A 17,419-nucleotide genomic window follows, 5' to 3' on the forward strand; every position below is an offset into this window, starting at 1 on the left:
CTCAGCTAGACTCTTCCTCACAATCTTGTCCTCAACACTAGCTCCATGTCCTTCTAATTCTCAGACAATGAGATCCATGATTAGATTATCTCTTCCATGGGGGCATGCTTTAGAACCCAAGCCTAAATGGTAATCATTTCTTGGGCTCAATTCCAAATGCCTATGGAAAATTCCATAACCTTGTCAAACTTAACTTTCAAAACAATGAACTAAGTGGGGATTTTCAAGTAGGTTTATGGGATATTCTAGGCATAGTCACAATCCTCCTGTTATGTTGATTTGGGTTCTGATTTTTTCATTCATAGTTGCTAGGGTCATACTCATGATGGGCTTAATACTGTTAAGAAGATTTGGCAAAAGAATGCAATATGGACCTAGAAAACCAAAGTAGAATACCATAACATTTTATCATCTCGGAGTTAATGAGGATGAGATCATCTCAAAGCTAGATGGAAACAATTTGGTGGGAAGTGGGGCTTCTAGAAAGGTTTATAAAATTACATTACTTGGTGGCGAGGTTGTTGCAATGTTCACCACCGGAATATCATGGAATTGCTTTGTTGTCTTTCTAGTGAAGAAAAAAATATGTGCCACATGGTTGGTGAAATTATGTGCGCTACGTGGGAAAAGAAAGTAGCTAATCACTCTAAATAATCACCACAGACAAATTACTAATTATAAGTCATTTAAAACATTAAATCATAGCATTTCATTTAAAAACAACATGAAGAACCTAAAGTTTCATTAAATCACATCACGTATTTGTCCTTTAAAAGCAGCATACGCGTTGAGTTTCCAACTACAAAATGCCTATGGACCCAAGAAACAGATCTCATCCTTATAGATGCCACCACATCATTCTCTCAAGGATAATAAAAAAGGAAACTATATATCATGTTTCCATTTGTTTTATTTTTTTTCTTCACTGCCTTACACAATGTTGATTAATTTTAAACTCTTATCAACCACTTAGATGACAAACAATCCTTCAGCCAACATTGTGCAGTGCCTGATGTAGCCTACTAGGCAGCCTTTAGATTTGAAATGAATGGTTAAAAATTTAGTGGTTTGTCTACCACTCATTCATAACATTCAATGATACATAGTAAAGAGAATATTGGCCAACCAATACCTCTATCTCTTCAAATTATGTATAAACAACCAAACAAAATTGAAATATGTTTCCAAATAGGCATCTTCAATTATTGTCATTTTTACCAGTAATAGAGGTGCTCCTCAATTACTTCCTTTTAATGAAAATATTCGTCATCATTTTATGTCTCTAGGATACTTTCTTGTGAAATAATCCAACCTGACTTTGGGGCATTTCGGCGATAGGGTGGACTCTTTCTCACATGCCCATCAAATGTTATAAATTGAAGAGTTTTCCATACCTTATACACATGCATTCAATAGCAGGCTTTGTTCATGATAGGATGATCTTCCCAAATCTCTTATTCCTTCGGTTTGTCCTTGCACATTTAGGGGAAATTGCTAGTTTAGTTCTTTTATTATGGAATGTTGTAAATCATATATATAACATGATGAGTTATGAATATGTCATTTTTTTGTTTTGTTTTGTTAAACAGTATAGAATTATTTTAATTGTGAATTTATCAAGTATTGGGAAGACTATGCTCTTACAGTTTTATTTTGAAATGTAATTTTTTTTTAAGGTTTTATATGTTTAATCCCTAGATGGAGCAGATTGAGAGAGGGTCAGGGGCAGGCTACAATTGTCACGTTAGGTTACATGCCAGGGGATGTGCTAGCATGCCCTGATCCAGGTGGATATTGGTGGCCACCTGCCAAGTCCACCTGGACCCCCACCATTGTCTTTATCAGCATTTTCAGTTTCCTTAATTGTAGCACAACTTACTATTTTTGGCAGTTTTTCGGGTCCTGAACTTCCGGAGCCGTTTTGAGGCCCTAAACGACGTTTTTTGGGGAATCCAGGGGCAACACGAGTCCATGGAATGGACTGGTGGACTGGTGTTGCCCGTTCCAACAATGATAGTGCTCGGATAGATCTTTCTAATGAGCTATTGTACGCGTCAAACGGAGATCATATGCCAAAGTTACGACCCCGGGAAGTTGATGTACCAACTTACCCCCAAACGGGGCCCACAGTTTGGCGTTTCATCTCCTAGGGTTAGGTTTTGGAATGTTAAGGGTTTTTCCATTGTTTCTCAACAATAAATAGGCCTTCGAGCCTCATTGTAACACAGTTCAGAGGCATGTAGCCATCACATCTCTTCTCAGAGATAAGCTACCATCGCCCTAGCTAGTTTATTTCCATTTCTGTCTGTAAGCATATTTCAGTATTTTCCATTAATGAAATGAAGTATTATTTCCGCTGCATCTTTGTGTATATGGTTATCTCTGTAATTTGTTGCGTTCTTGTTTAAATCCAGATCAGTGGTATCAGAGGGGTCTGCTTTTTCTCTGTTTTTCTTTGCATGTCCCCAACAAGGTCGGGATATAAGGAGTTAGGGCTTGAACTGGTTGAACCTTTGCAAGACCAGCCTCGCAAATCCCGACGGCCTCCCATGGCGGACGAGAAGAAAGACGAGGGGGCAGGAGATCCCATCAAAATCTTGCTCGAAGAAGCGCTCGAGCGACAACGGAACGCGATGATGGACAGCTTTGCGCAGATCCTTCAGCGGCTACCCAGAAGCGGCGCATCGGCTTCCAGCAGCTCCTCTGTAAACGCCACACCCTTTAAGGTACAAGTTAATTTTGAAATACCCATATTCGAGGGTCAGATAGACGCCGATGCCGTAGATAAATGGTTAAATCTGCTAGAGGGTTATTTTTCTGTTCATGAATTTTCGAGTCGGGAAAAGATTGTTTTTGCTCTTCTCAAAGCAGCCCCCCACGTCAAGGACTGGTGGGAAACCTACTGCGAGCAGAAGGATGAAAGTACTGGCTCACTATTTTCAGCCGCACCCACCTGGGATTCGTTCCGGGATGCCATCAAGGAGCAGTACTACCCTGTCGGAAGCTATGAGGATGAATACATAAAGTGGACCACGCTGCGGCAGGGAAGAGACCAAGACGTGCCGGAGTTCACCAATCTTTTCCATACCCTTCGCACAAAGTTGGGTATCAAGGATTCGGAGCAACATTTGATACTCAAATATCGTGGCTGCCTGCACAAGTACATCCAGGAAGAAATACAGTTCCTAAACATCCCCTCGCTCGACGCAGCATACCGGTATGCCGTCAAGGTCGAGCAGAAGTTTAAACAAAAGAAGCGAGACTTTGGATCTGCGAATCCAAAGCAGGGGAAAGGTGCCCCTAAACCACAGAACAAAGGACAAAGCCAAGGCGGGACAGCCCAAGACAACCAGCCGAAGCTGCAAGCAAAGAGCAACGCCGCGAAGCCGAGAAAGGACACTGGAAAATGGTGCGAGTTCCATAAGAGCTCCACTCACAACACAAGTGAGTGTCGGGCCAAGCAGTCACTGGTGGCTGAGCTAAAGGTTTCAGAATCAGATGCATGTTCCGACTCTGAGTCAGAACCCGATAAGGGGTATAAAAAAGGGAAGCAGATCATTGATGCGGATCCCAGCGCCACTGTTGCTACCGCAAAGATCCAGAAAAATGAACCCGAAGATCCAGAGGAGGAGGAGCGTCTCTTCCACTCCCAGATGTGGGTAAAGGGCTCCCCGATACAGTTCATTGTTGATAGCGGGAGTCAAAAGAACCTCATTTCGGCAGAGGTCGTGAAGCGGTTGGGCTTACCGACCACAGCACATCCACAACCATACACCATTGGGTGGCTTCACCAAGGGCGAGATCTTCGCGTGAGCCAGCAGTGTCGCCTTCCATACAACATCAAGCCCTTCACGGATGAGGTATTGTGTGACATTGCTCCCCTTGAAGTTTGTGACGTATTACTAGGACAACCATACTTGTGGAAGCGACATGCTGTGTATGAATCAAGGCCCCGTGTTGTTATTATTACATTGGGAAATAATTTGTTCAGGATACCAGAGGTAGCACCACCTACCGCCATCTCTTTGATTACTGCAAAACAATGCAGTAAGATCATTTCCAAAACCAGGAAATTTGTTTTCCTGATGATACGCCCTCAAGGGAAGAAGAAGACAGTGGCCGCGGCCTCCAAACAGGGTCCCTCTGCACGGCAGCTACAGATGGACAAGATTGTGGAGGAGTACGAAGACATCTTCACCTCCCCGGCAGGGGTTCCTCTGCACTGTCAAGTCAAGCACTCCATCGATCTGACCCCAGGTGCGCCGCTACCCAATGGACCAATTTATCGGTGCTCTGTTCTGGAGAACAATGAAATCAAGAGGCAGATTCAGGAGCTCCTGCAGAAAGGTCACATCCGTCCGAGTTCTTCGCCCTGTGGGAGCCCGATAGTGTTGTTACAGAAGAAGGATGGGACGTGGAGACTCTGTATTGACTATCGGGCGCTGAACAAGATCACTGTCCGTAATAGGTACCCGATCCCGCGGATTGATGACCTCCTAGACCAACTAAAGGGGGCGAAATATTTCAGCAAGATCGATCTGAAGTCAGGATATCACCAGGTACCAATTGAACCCTTAGATGTGTGGAAGACTGCCTTCAAATCCAAGGAGGGCCTCTTCGAATGGTTGGTCATGCCTTTCGGATTGACGAATGCTCCTGCAACCTTTATGAGGCTAATGGATGACATCTTGCGGCCATTCACCAACTCCTTTGTAGTAGTATACTTGGATGACATTCTGATCTTCAGCCAAAGTTGGGAAGAGCACCTCCAACACATCCGACAGGTTCTCCAAACACTGCGGCAACACAAGCTATGTGCCAATTTGGAGAAATGCACTTTTGGCATGACCGAGGTTCAGTATCTGGGATACATCATTGATGAACAGGGGGTGCATGTCGATCCAGCCAAGGTCCAAGTCATTCAGGATTGGCCCTCTCCAACCACTCTAACAGAGCTCCGCAGCTTTCTAGGTCTTGCCAACTTCTACCGCAGGTTTGTGTTGGGATTTTCTCATATTTCTTGGCCCTTGAGTCAAGTCACCAAGGGCGGGGCGAAAGCAAAATTCTTTTGGTCTGAATCTCAACAGAAGGCATTCAGGGAGTTGAAGGATCGCCTCTGCACGGCACCAGTGCTCGCGTTACCAGATTTACAACAAACATTTGAGGTCGAGACAGATGCCTCTGACTATGCTATTGGGGCAGTCCTTACTCAACATGGACATCCAGTGGCATATCACAGTGAAACACTTTCAGACACAGTCCAGAAGTACCCCACTTATGATAAAGAGATGTATTCCATTGTACAGGCCTGCCGACAATGGAAGCATTACATTTTGGGGAAGGAAACGGTCATCCACACAGACCACCGACCTCTGCAGTTCATACAGACCCAAGGGAAATTGCAGAATGATCGCCATCAGAAGTGGTCTACATACCTGCAACAGTTTCACTTGAATATCAAGTATAAAAAAGGCAGCACCAATAATGTTGCAGATTGCCTCAGTCGACCACCGATCATGGCGCTAACCACCGTGCTCAACTCTTGCGGGCACGAGACTTCTGATTGGCCACTTCTCTACAAAAGCGACCCAGAATTCGGCCACACATACCAGACACTCTTGGAGGGTCGGCAGGTTGCAGATTTTCACCTCCAAGATGCCCTATTATGCCACCTCGGTCACCTTTGTGTTCCTTCAAGCGAGCGTGCCAAGATGATTTGGGAAGCACACTACAGTCGGGCTATTGGGCATTTCGGGGTCGAGAAAACAGTGGCAGTACTGCAAAACTATTTCTATTGGCCGAATCTTCGACAGGATGTTGGGAAGTACATCCGATCATGTACTGCCTGTGCCATTGCCAAACCGACCATTAAGAAGCAAGGCCTCTATACCCCGTTGCCTACCCCTAGTCGACCTTGGGAATCCATCTCCATGGATTACATGTCAGGCCTTCCTTCCACTAAGCATGGAAATGACTGTGTTTTTGTGGTCGTCGACAGGTTCTCAAAGATGGCCATTATGATGGCCTGCAAGAAGAATATCACAGCAGAAGCCACTGCTAAACTCTTCTTTGAACGAGTGTGGGTGCACTTTGGGATCCCACAGTCTATCATCTCAGATCGGGACAGTCGGTTTCTCAGCACCTTTTGGTCCAGTCTCTGGTCAATGCTGGACACCAAACTCACGAAGTCCACAGCCTTCCATCCTCAAACTGATGGCCAGACAGAGGTTGTCAATAGGATGATTGTGCACATTCTGCGCATGTATAACTCAAAGCATCCACGCACATGGGACGAGAGCCTCCCCTACGTTCAGCACAGCTACAACCGAGCTCTTCACAGCTCCACTGGCCATAGCCCTTTTCAGGTGGGTTTGGGATTCCAGCCACTATGCCCCATTGATGTGGCCATGCCACTTGCAGCTACTCACATGAATTCAGCTCATGTCCAGTCCGAAACAGATAAGGCCACCAGCTTCATTGAGCGCATCCAACATATTCGCCAGCAGGTCCATGACATTCTTGAGAAATCAAATGCCAAGTACAAGCAGCGACATGATCAACATCGGGTGCCACACAAGTTTCAGGTGGGCGACAAAGTCTGGTTGCATTTGCAAAAGGAACGCCTTACTGGAGCCTATCGGAAATTGAGACCACTCCGATATGGTCCTTACACCATTACTAAGGCTATGGGAGACAATGCATTTGAGCTCAGCATTCCCCCATTCCTTGGCCTGCACCCAGTATTCAATGTGGACCGCCTTCGGCCATACTTTCCACCATTGCTAGACACATCCGACATTGCAGAACAGCTCAAACCCACAGAATTAAATCCAGATTGCATGGAACAAGCTGCAACTGATCGGATCATGGACACACAGATCAAGAACACTCGCCAACAGAATATCCAACTGTATCGAGTTGTCAAAGCGGGCCAACTCCTTCAGCAGGGCAAGTGGCTCACTAGGGAACAAGTTCAGCAGAAGTTTCCTCATCTCATGGAGGAGCTCAACGCAATGGGGACCATTGCTTCCTAAGGGGGGAGGAATGATCCAGGTGGATATTGGTGGCCACCTGCCAAGTCCACCTGGACCCCCACCATTGTCTTTCTCAGCATTTTCAGTTTCCTTAATTGTAGCACAACTTACTATTTTTAGCAGTTTTTCGGGTCCTGAACTTCCGGAGCCGTTTTGAGGCCCTAAACGACGTTTTTTGGGGAATCCAGGGGCAACACGAGTCCATGGAATGGACTGGTGTTGCCCGTTCCAACAATGATAGTGCTCGGATAGATCTTTCTAATGAGCTATTGTACGCGTCAAACGGAGATCATATGCCAAAGTTACGACCCCGGGAAGTTGATGTACCAACTTACCCCCAAACGGGGCCCACAGTTTGGCGTTTCATCTCCTAGGGTTAGGTTTTGGAATGTTAAGGGTTTTTCCATTGTTTCTCAACAATAAATAGGCCTTCGAGCCTCATTGTAACACAGTTCAGAGGCATGTAGCCATCACATCTCTTCTCAGAGATAAGCTACCATCGCCCTAGCTAGTTTATTTCCATTTCTGTTTGTAAGCATATTTCAGTATTTTCCATTAATGAAATGAAGTATTATTTCCGCTGCATCTTTGTGTATATGGTTATCTCTGTAATTTGTTGCGTTCCTGTTTAAATCCGGATCAGTGGTATCAGAGCGGTCTGCTTTTTCTCTGTTTTTCTTTGCATGTCCCCAACAAGGTCGGGATATAAGGAGTTAGGGCTTGAACTGGTTGAACCTTTGCAAGACCAGCCTCGCAAATCCCGACGGCCTCCCATGGCGGACGAGAAGAAAGACGAGGGGGCAGGAGATCCCATCAAAATCTTGCTCGAAGAAGCGCTCGAGCGACAACGGAACGCGATGATGGACAGCTTTGCGCAGATCCTTCAGCGGCTACCCAGAAGCGGCGCATCGGCTTCCAGCAGCTCCTCTGGAAACGCCACACCCTTTAAGGTACAAGTTAATTTTGAAATCCCCATATTCGAGGGTCAGATAGACGCCGATGCCGTAGATAAATGGTTAAATCTGCTAGAGGGTTATTTTTCTGTTCATGAATTTTCGAGTCGGGAAAAGATTGTTTTTGCTCTTCTCAAAGCAGCCCCCCACGTCAAGGACTGGTGGGAAACCTACTGCGAGCAGAAGGATGAAAGTACTGGCTCACTATTTTCAGCCGCACCCACCTGGGATTCGTTCCGGGATGCCATCAAGGAGCAGTACTACCCTGTCGGAAGCTATGAGGATGAATACATAAAGTGGACCACGCTGCGGCAGGGAAGGGACCAAGACGTGCCGGAGTTCACCAATCTTTTCCATACCCTTCGCACAAAGTTGGGTATCAAGGATTCGGAGCAACATTTGATACTCAAATACCGTGGCTGCCTGCACAAGTACATCCAGGAAGAAATACAGTTCCTAAACATCCCCTCGCTCGGCGCAGCATACCGGTATGCCGTCAAGGTCGAGCAGAAGTTTAAACAAAAGAAGCGAGACTTTGGATCTGCGAATCCAAAGCAGGGGAAAGGTGCCCCTAAACCACAGAACAAAGGACAAAGCCAAGGCGGGACAGCCCAAGACAACCAGCCGAAGCTGCAAGCAAAGAGCAACGCCGCGAAGCCGAGAAAGGACACTGGAAAATGGTGCGAGTTCCATAAGAGCTCCACTCACAACACAAGTGAGTGTCGGGCCAAGCAGTCACTGGTGGCTGAGCTAAAGGTTTCAGAATCAGATGCATGTTCCGACTCTGAGTCAGAACCCGATAAGGGGTATGAAAAAGGGAAGCAGATCATTGATGCGGATCCCAGCGCCACTGTTGCTACCGCAAAGATCCAGAAAAATGAACCCGAAGATCCAGAGGAGGAGGAGCGTCTCTTCCACTCCCAGATGTGGGTAAAGGGCTCCCCGATACAGTTCATTGTTGATAGCGGGAGTCAAAAGAACCTCATTTCGGCAGAGGTCGTGAAGCGTTTGGGCTTACCGACCACAGCACATCCACAACCATACACCATTGGGTGGCTTCACCAAGGGCGAGATCTTCGCGTGAGCCAGCAGTGTCGCCTTCCATACAACATCAAGCCCTTCACGGATGAGGTATTGTGTGACATTGCTCCCCTTGAAGTTTGTGATGTATTACTAGGACAACCATACTTGTGGAAGCGACATGCTGTGTATGAATCAAGGCCCCGTGCTGTTATTATTACATTGGGAAATAAGTTGTTCAGGATACCAGAGGTAGCACCACCTGCCGCCATCTCTTTGATTACTGCAAAACAATGCAGTAAGATCATTTCCAAAACCAGGAAATTTGTTTTCCTGATGATACGCCCTCAAGGGAAGAAGAAGACAGTGGCCGCGGCCTCCAAACGGGGTCCCTCTGCACGGCAGCTACAAATGGACAAGATTGTGGAGGAGTACGAAGACATCTTCACCTCCCCGGCAGGGGTTCCTCTGCACTGTCAAGTCAAGCACTCCATCGATCTGACCCCAGGTGCGCCGCTACCCAATGGACCAATTTATCGGCGCTCCGTTCTGGAGAACAATGAAATCAAGAGGCAGATTCAGGAGCTCCTGCAGAAAGGTCACATCCGTCCGAGTTCTTCGCCCTGTGGGAGCCCGATAGTGTTGGTACAGAAGAAGGATGGGACGTGGAGACTCTGTATTGACTATCGGGCGCTGAACAAGATCACTGTCCGTAATAGGTACCCGATCCCGCGGATTGATGACCTCCTAGACCAACTAAAGGGGGCGAAATATTTCAGCAAGATCGATCTGAAGTCAGGATATCACCAGGTACCAATTGAACCCTCAGATGTGTGGAAGACTGCCTTCAAATCCAAGGAGGGCCTCTTCGAATGGTTGGTCATGCCTTTCGGATTGACGAATGCTCCTGCAACCTTTATGAGGCTAATGGATGACATCTTGCGGCCATTCACCAACTCCTTTGTAGTAGTATACTTGGATGACATTCTGATCTTCAGCCAGAGTTGGGAAGAGCACCTCCACCACATCCGACAGGTTCTCCAAACACTGCGGCAACACAAGCTATGTGCCAATTTGGAGAAATGCACTTTTGGCATGACCGAGGTTCAGTATCTGGGATACATCATTGATGAACAGGGGGTGCATGTCGATCCAGCCAAGGTCCAAGTCATTCGGGATTGGCCCTCTCCAACCACTCTAACAGAGCTCCGCAGCTTTCTAGGTCTTGCCAACTTCTACCGCAGGTTTGTGTTGGGATTTTCTCATATTTCTTGGCCCTTGAGTCAAGTCACCAAGGGCGGGGCGAAAGCAAAATTCTTTTGGTCTGAATCTCAACAGAAGGCATTCAGGGAGTTGAAGGATCGCCTCTGCACGGCACCAGTGCTCGCGTTACCAGATTTACAACAACCATTTGAGGTCGAGACAGATGCCTCTGACTATGCTATTGGGGCAGTCCTTACTCAACATGGACATCCAGTGGCATATCACAGTGAAACACTTTCAGACACAGTCCGGAAGTACCCCACTTATGATAAAGAGATGTATTCCATTGTACAGGCCTGCCGACAATGGAAGCATTACATTTTGGGGAAGGAAACGGTCATCCACACAGACCACCGACCTCTGCAGTTCATACAGACCCAAGGGAAATTGCAGAATGATCGCCATCAGAAGTGGTCTACATACCTGCAACAGTTTCACTTGAATATCAAGTATAAAAAGGGCAGCACCAATAATGTTGCAGATTGCCTCAGTCGACCACCGATCATGGCGCTAACCACCGTGCTCAACTCTTGCGGGCACGAGACTTCTGATTGGCCACTTCTCTACAAAAGCGACCCAGAATTCGGCCACACATACCAGACACTCTTGGAGGGTCGGCAGGTTGCAGATTTTCACCTCCAGGATGCCCTATTATGCCACCTCGGTCACCTTTGTGTTCCTTCAAGCGAGCGTGCCAAGATGATTTGGGAAGCACACTACAGTCGGGCTGCTGGGCATTTCGGGGTCGAGAAAACAGTGGCAGTACTGCAAAACTATTTCTATTGGCCGAATCTTCGACAGGATGTTGGGAAGTACATCCGATCATGTACTGCCTGTGCCATTGCCAAACCGACCATTAAGAAGCAAGGCCTCTATACCCCGTTGCCTACCCCTAGTCGACCTTGGGAATCCATCTCCATGGATTACATGTCAGGCCTTCCTTCCACTAAGCATGGAAATGACTGTGTTTTTGTGGTCGTCGACAGGTTCTCAAAGATGGCCATTATGATGGCCTGCAAGAAGAATATCACAGCAGAAGCCACTGCTAAACTCTTCTTTGAACGAGTGTGGGTGCACTTTGGGATCCCACAGTCTATCATCTCAGATCGGGACAGTCGGTTTCTCAGCACCTTTTGGTCCAGTCTCTGGTCAATGCTGGACACCAAACTCACGAAGTCCACAGCCTTCCATCCTCAAACTGATGGCCAGACAGAGGTTGTCAATAGGATGATTGTGCACATTCTGCGCATGTATAACTCAAAGCATCCACGCACATGGGACGAGAGCCTCCCCTACGTTCAGCACAGCTACAACCGAGCTCTTCACAGCTCCACTGGCCATAGCCCTTTTCAGGTGGGTTTGGGATTCCAGCCACTATGCCCCATTGATGTGGCCATGCCACTTGCAGCTACTCACATGAATTCAGCTCATGTCCAGTCCGAAACAGATAAGGCCACCAGCTTCATTGAGCGCATCCAACATATTCGCCAGCAGGTCCATGACATTCTTGAGAAATCAAATGCCAAGTACAAGCAGCGACATGATCAACATCGGGTGCCACACAAGTTTCAGGTGGGCGACAAAGTCTGGTTGCATTTGCAAAAGGAACGCCTTACTGGAGCCTATCGGAAATTGAGACCACTCCGATATGGTCCTTACACCATTACTAAGGCTATGGGAGACAATGCATTTGAGCTCAGCATTCCCCCATTCCTTGGCCTGCACCCAGTATTCAATGTGGACCGCCTTCGGCCATACTTTCCACCATTGCTAGACACATCCGACATTGCAGAACAGCTCAAACCCACAGAATTAAATCCAGATTGCATGGAACAAGCTGCAACTGATCGGATCATGGACACACAGATCAAGAACACTCGCCAACAGAATATCCAACTGTATCGAGTTGTCAAAGCGGGCCAACTCCTTCAGCAGGGCAAGTGGCTCACCAGGGAACAAGTTCAGCAGAAGTTTCCTCATCTCATGGAGGAGCTCAACGCAATGGGGACCATTGCTTCCTAAGGGGGGAGGAATGATCCAGGTGGATATTGGTGGCCACCTGCCAAGTCCACCTGGACCCCCACCATTGTCTTTCTCAGCATTTTCAGTTTCCTTAATTGTAGCACAACTTACTATTTTTAGCAGTTTTTCGGGTCCTGAACTTCCGGAGCCGTTTTGAGGCCCTAAACGACGTTTTTTGGGGAATCCAGGGGCAACACAAGTCCATGGAATGGACTAGTGTTGCTCGTTCCAACAATGATAGTGCTCGGATAGATCTTTCTAATGAGCTATTGTACGCGTCAAACGGAGATCATATGCCAAAGTTACGACCCCGGGAAGTTGATGTACCAACTTACCCCCAAACGGGGCCCACAGTTTGGCGTTTCATCTCCTAGGGTTAGGTTTTGGAATGTTAAGGGTTTTTCCATTGTTTCTCAACAATAAATAGGCCTTCGAGCCTCATTGTAACACAGTTCAGAGGCATGTAGCCATCACATCTCTTCTCAGAGATAAGCTACCATCGCCCTAGCTAGTTTATTTCCATTTCTGTTTGTAAGCATATTTCAGTATTTTCCATTAATGAAATGAAGTATTATTTCCGCTGCATCTTTGTGTATATGGTTATCTCTGTAATTTGTTGCGTTCCTGTTTAAATCCGGATCAGTGGTATCAGAGGGGTCTGCTTTTTCTCTGTTTTTCTTTGCATGTCCCCAACAAGGTCGGGATATAAGGAGTTAGGGCTTGAACTGGTTGAACCTTTGCAAGACCAGCCTCGCAAATCCCGACGGCCTCCCATGGCGGACGAGAAGAAAGACGAGGGGGCAGGAGATCCCATCAAAATCTTGCTCGAAGAAGCGCTCGAGCGACAACGGAACGCGATGATGGTCAGCTTTCCGCAGATCCTTCAGCGGCTACCCAGAAGCGGCGCATCAGCTTCCAGCAGCTCCTCTGTAAACGCCACACCCTTTAAGGTACAAGTTAATTTTGAAATACCCATATTCGAGGGTCAGATAGACGCCGATGTCGTAGATAAATGGTTAAATCTGCTAGAGGGTTATTTTTCTGTTCATGAATTTTCGAGTCGGGAAAAGATTGTTTTTGCTCTTCTCAAAGCAGCCCCCCACGTCAAGGACTGGTGGGAAACCTACTACGAGCAGAAGGATGAAAGTACTGGCTCACTATTTTCAGCCGCACCCACCTGGGATTCGTTCCGGGATGCCATCAAGGAGCAGTACTACCCTGTCGGAAGCTATGAGGATGAATACATAAAGTGGACCACGCTGCGGTAGGGAAGGGACCAAGACGTGCCGGAGTTCACCAATCTTTTCCATACCCTTCGCACAAAGTTGGGTATCAAGGATTCGGAGCAACATTTGATACTCAAATACCGTGGCTGCCTGCACAAGTACATCCAGGAAGAAATAAGTTCCTAAACATCCCCTCGCTCGGCGCAGCATACCAGTATGCCGTCAAAGTCGAGCAGAAGTTTAAACAAAAGAAGCGAGACTTTGGATCTGCGAATCCAAAGCAGGGGAAAGGTGCCCCTAAACCACAGAACAAAGGACAAAGCCAAGGCGGGATAGCCCAAGACAACCAGCCGAAGCTGCAAGCAAAGAGCAACGCCGCGAGGCCAACAAAGGACACTGGAAAATGGTGCGAGTTCCATAAGAGCTCCACTCAAACCACAAGTGAGTGTCGGGCCAAGCGGTCACTGGTGGCTGAGCTAAAGGTTTCAGAATCAGATACATGTTCCGACTCTGAGTCAGAACCCGATAAGGGGTATGAAAAAGGGAAGCAGATCATTGATGCGGATCCCAGCGCCACTGTTGCTACCGCAAAGATCCAGAAAAATGAACCCGAAGATCCAGAGGAGGAGGAGCGTCTCTTCCACTCCCAGATGTGGGTAAAGGGCTCCCCGATACAGTTCATTGTTGATAGCGGGAGTCAAAAGAACCTCATTTCGGCAGAGGTCGTGAAGCGGTTGGGCTTACCGACCACAGCACATCCACAACCATACACCATTGGGTGGCTTCACCAAGGGCGAGATCTTCGCGTGAGCCAGCAGTGTCGCCTTCCATACAACATCAAGCCCTTCACGGATGAGGTATTGTGTGACATTGCTCCCCTTGAAGTTTGTGATGTATTACTAGGACAACCATACTTGTGGAAGCGACATGCTGTGTATGAATCAAGGCCCCGTGCTGTTATTATTACATTGGGAAATAAGTTGTTCAGGATACCAGAGGTAGCACCACCTACCGCCATCTCTTTGATTACTGCAAAACAATGCAGTAAGATCATTTCCAAAACCAGGAAATTTGTTTTCCTGATGATACGCCCTCAAGGGAAGAAGAAGACAGTGGCTGCGGCCTCCAAACGGGGTCCCTCTGCACGGCAGCTACAGATGGACAAGATTGTGGAGGAGTACGAAGACATCTTCACCTCCGCGGCAGGGGTTCCTCTGCACTGTCAAGTCAAGCACTCCATCGATCTGACCCCAGGTGCGCCGCTACCCAATGGACCAATTTATCGGTGCTCTGTTCTGGAGAACAATGAAATCAAGAGGCAGATTCAGGAGCTCCTGCAGAAAGGTCACATCCGTCCGAGTTCTTCGCCCTGTGGGAGCCCGATAGTGTTGGTACAGAAGAAGGATGGGACGTGGAGACTCTGTATTGACTATCGGGCGCTGAACAAGATCACTGTCCGTAATAGGTACCCGATCCCGCGGATTGATGACCTCCTAGACCAACTAAAGGGGGCAAAATATTTCAGCAAGATCGATCTGAAGTCAAGATATCACCAGGTACCAATTGAACCCTCAGATGTGTGGAAGACTGCCTTCAAATCCAAGGAGGGCCTCTTCGAATGGTTGGTCATGCCTTTCGGATTGACGAATGCTCCTGCAACCTTTATGAGGCTAATGGATGACATCTTGCGGCCATTCACCAACTCCTTTGTAGTAGTATACTTGGATGACATTCTGATCTTCAGCCAGAGTTGGGAAGAGCACCTCCAACACATCCGACAGGTTCTCCAAACACTGCGGCAACACAAGCTATGTGCCAATTTGGAGAAATGCACTTTTGACATGACCGAGGTTCAGTATCTGGGATACATCATTGATGAACAGGGGGTGCATGTCGATCCAGCCAAGGTCCAAGTCATTCGGGATTGGCCCTCTCCAACCACTCTAACAGAGCTCCGCAGCTTTCTAGGTCTTGCCAACTTCTACCGCAGGTTTGTGTTGGGATTTTCTCATATTTCTTGGCCCTTGAGTCAAGTCAACAAGGGCGGGGCGAAAGCAAAATTCTTTTGGTCTGAATCTCAACAGAAGGCATTCAGGGAGTTAAAGGATCGCCTCTGCACGGCACCAGTGCTCGCGTTACCAGATTTACAACAACCATTTGAGGTCGAGACAGATGCCTCTGACTATGCTATTGGGGCAGTCCTTACTCAACATGGACATCCAGTGGCATATCACAGTGAAACACTTTCAGACACAGTCCGGAAGTACCCCACTTATGATAAAGAGATGTATTCCATTGTACAGGCCTGCCGACAATGGAAGCATTACATTTTGGGGAAGGAAACGGTCATCCACACAGACCACCGACCTCTGCAGTTCATACAGACCCAAGGGAAATTGCAGAATGATCGCCATCAGAAGTGGTCTACATACCTGCAACAGTTTCACTTGAATATCAAGTATAGAAAGGGCAGCACTAATAATGTTGCAGATTGCCTCAGTCGACCACCGATCATGGCGCTAACCACCGTGCTCAACTCTTGCGGGCACGAGACTTCTGATTGGCCACTTCTCTACAAAAGCGACCCAGAATTCGGCCACACATACCAGACACTCTTGGAGGGTCGGTCGGGTTGCAGATTTTCACCTCCAAGATACCCTATTATGCCACCTCGGTCACCTTTGTGTTCCTTCAAGCGAGCATGCCAAGATGATTTGGGAAGCACACTACAGTCGGGCTGCTGGGCATTTCGGGGTCGAGAAAACAGTGGCAGTACTGCAAAACTATTTCTATTGGCCGAATCTTCGACAGGATGTTGGGAAGTACATCCGATCATGTACTGCCTGTGCCATTGCCAAACCGACCATTAAAAAGCAAGGCCTCTATACCCCGTTGCCTACCCCTAGTCGACCTTAGGAATCCATCTCCATGGATTACATGTCAGGCCTTCCTTCCACTAAGCATGGAAATGACTGTGTTTTTGTGGTCGTCGACAGGTTCTCAAAGATGGCCATTATGATGGCCTGCAAGAAGAATATCACAACAGAAGCCACTGCTAAACTCTTCTTTGAACGAGTGTGGGTGCACTTTGGGATCCCACAGTCTATCATCTCAGATCGGGACAGTCGGTTTCTCAGCACCTTTTGGTCCAGTCTCTGGTCAATGCTGGACACCAAACTCACGAAGTCCACAGCCTTCCATCCTCAAACTGATGGCTAGACAGAGGTTGTCAATAGGATGATTGTGCACATTCTGCGCATGTATAACTCAAAGCATCCACGCACATGGGACGAGAGCCTCCCCTACGTTCAGCACAGCTACAACCGAGCTCTTCACAGCTCCACTGGCCATAGCCCTTTTTAGGTGGGTTTGGGATTCCAGCCACTATGCCCCATTGATGTGGCCATGCCACTTGCAGCTACTCACATGAATTCAGCTCATGTCCAGTCCGAAATAGATAAGGCCACCAGCTTCATTAAGCGCATCCAACATATTCGCCAGCAGGTCCATGACATTCTTGAGAAATCAAATGCCAAGTACAAGCAGCGACATGATCAACATCGGGTGCCACACAAGTTTCAGGTGGGCGACAAAGTCTGGTTGCATTTGCAAAAGGAACGCCTTACTGGAGCCTATCGGAAATTGAGACCACTCCGATATGGTCCTTACACCATTACTAAGGCTATGGGAGACAATGCATTTGAGCTCAGCATTCCCCCATTCCTTGGCCTGCACCCAGTATTCAATGTGGACCGCCTTCGGCCATACTTTCCACCATTGCTAGACACATCCGACATTGCAGAACAGCTCAAACCCACAGAATTAAATCCAAATTGCATGGAACAAGCTGCAACTAATCGGATCATGGACACACAGATCAAAAACACTCGCCAACAGAATA

The sequence above is a fragment of the Pinus tabuliformis genome, chromosome 3_1 (genome assembly GCF_031772625.1).
Source record: "Pinus tabuliformis cultivar Carrire ecotype Pingquan chromosome 3_1, CPIR1, whole genome shotgun sequence".
Lineage (NCBI taxonomy): Eukaryota > Viridiplantae > Streptophyta > Pinopsida > Pinales > Pinaceae > Pinus > Pinus tabuliformis.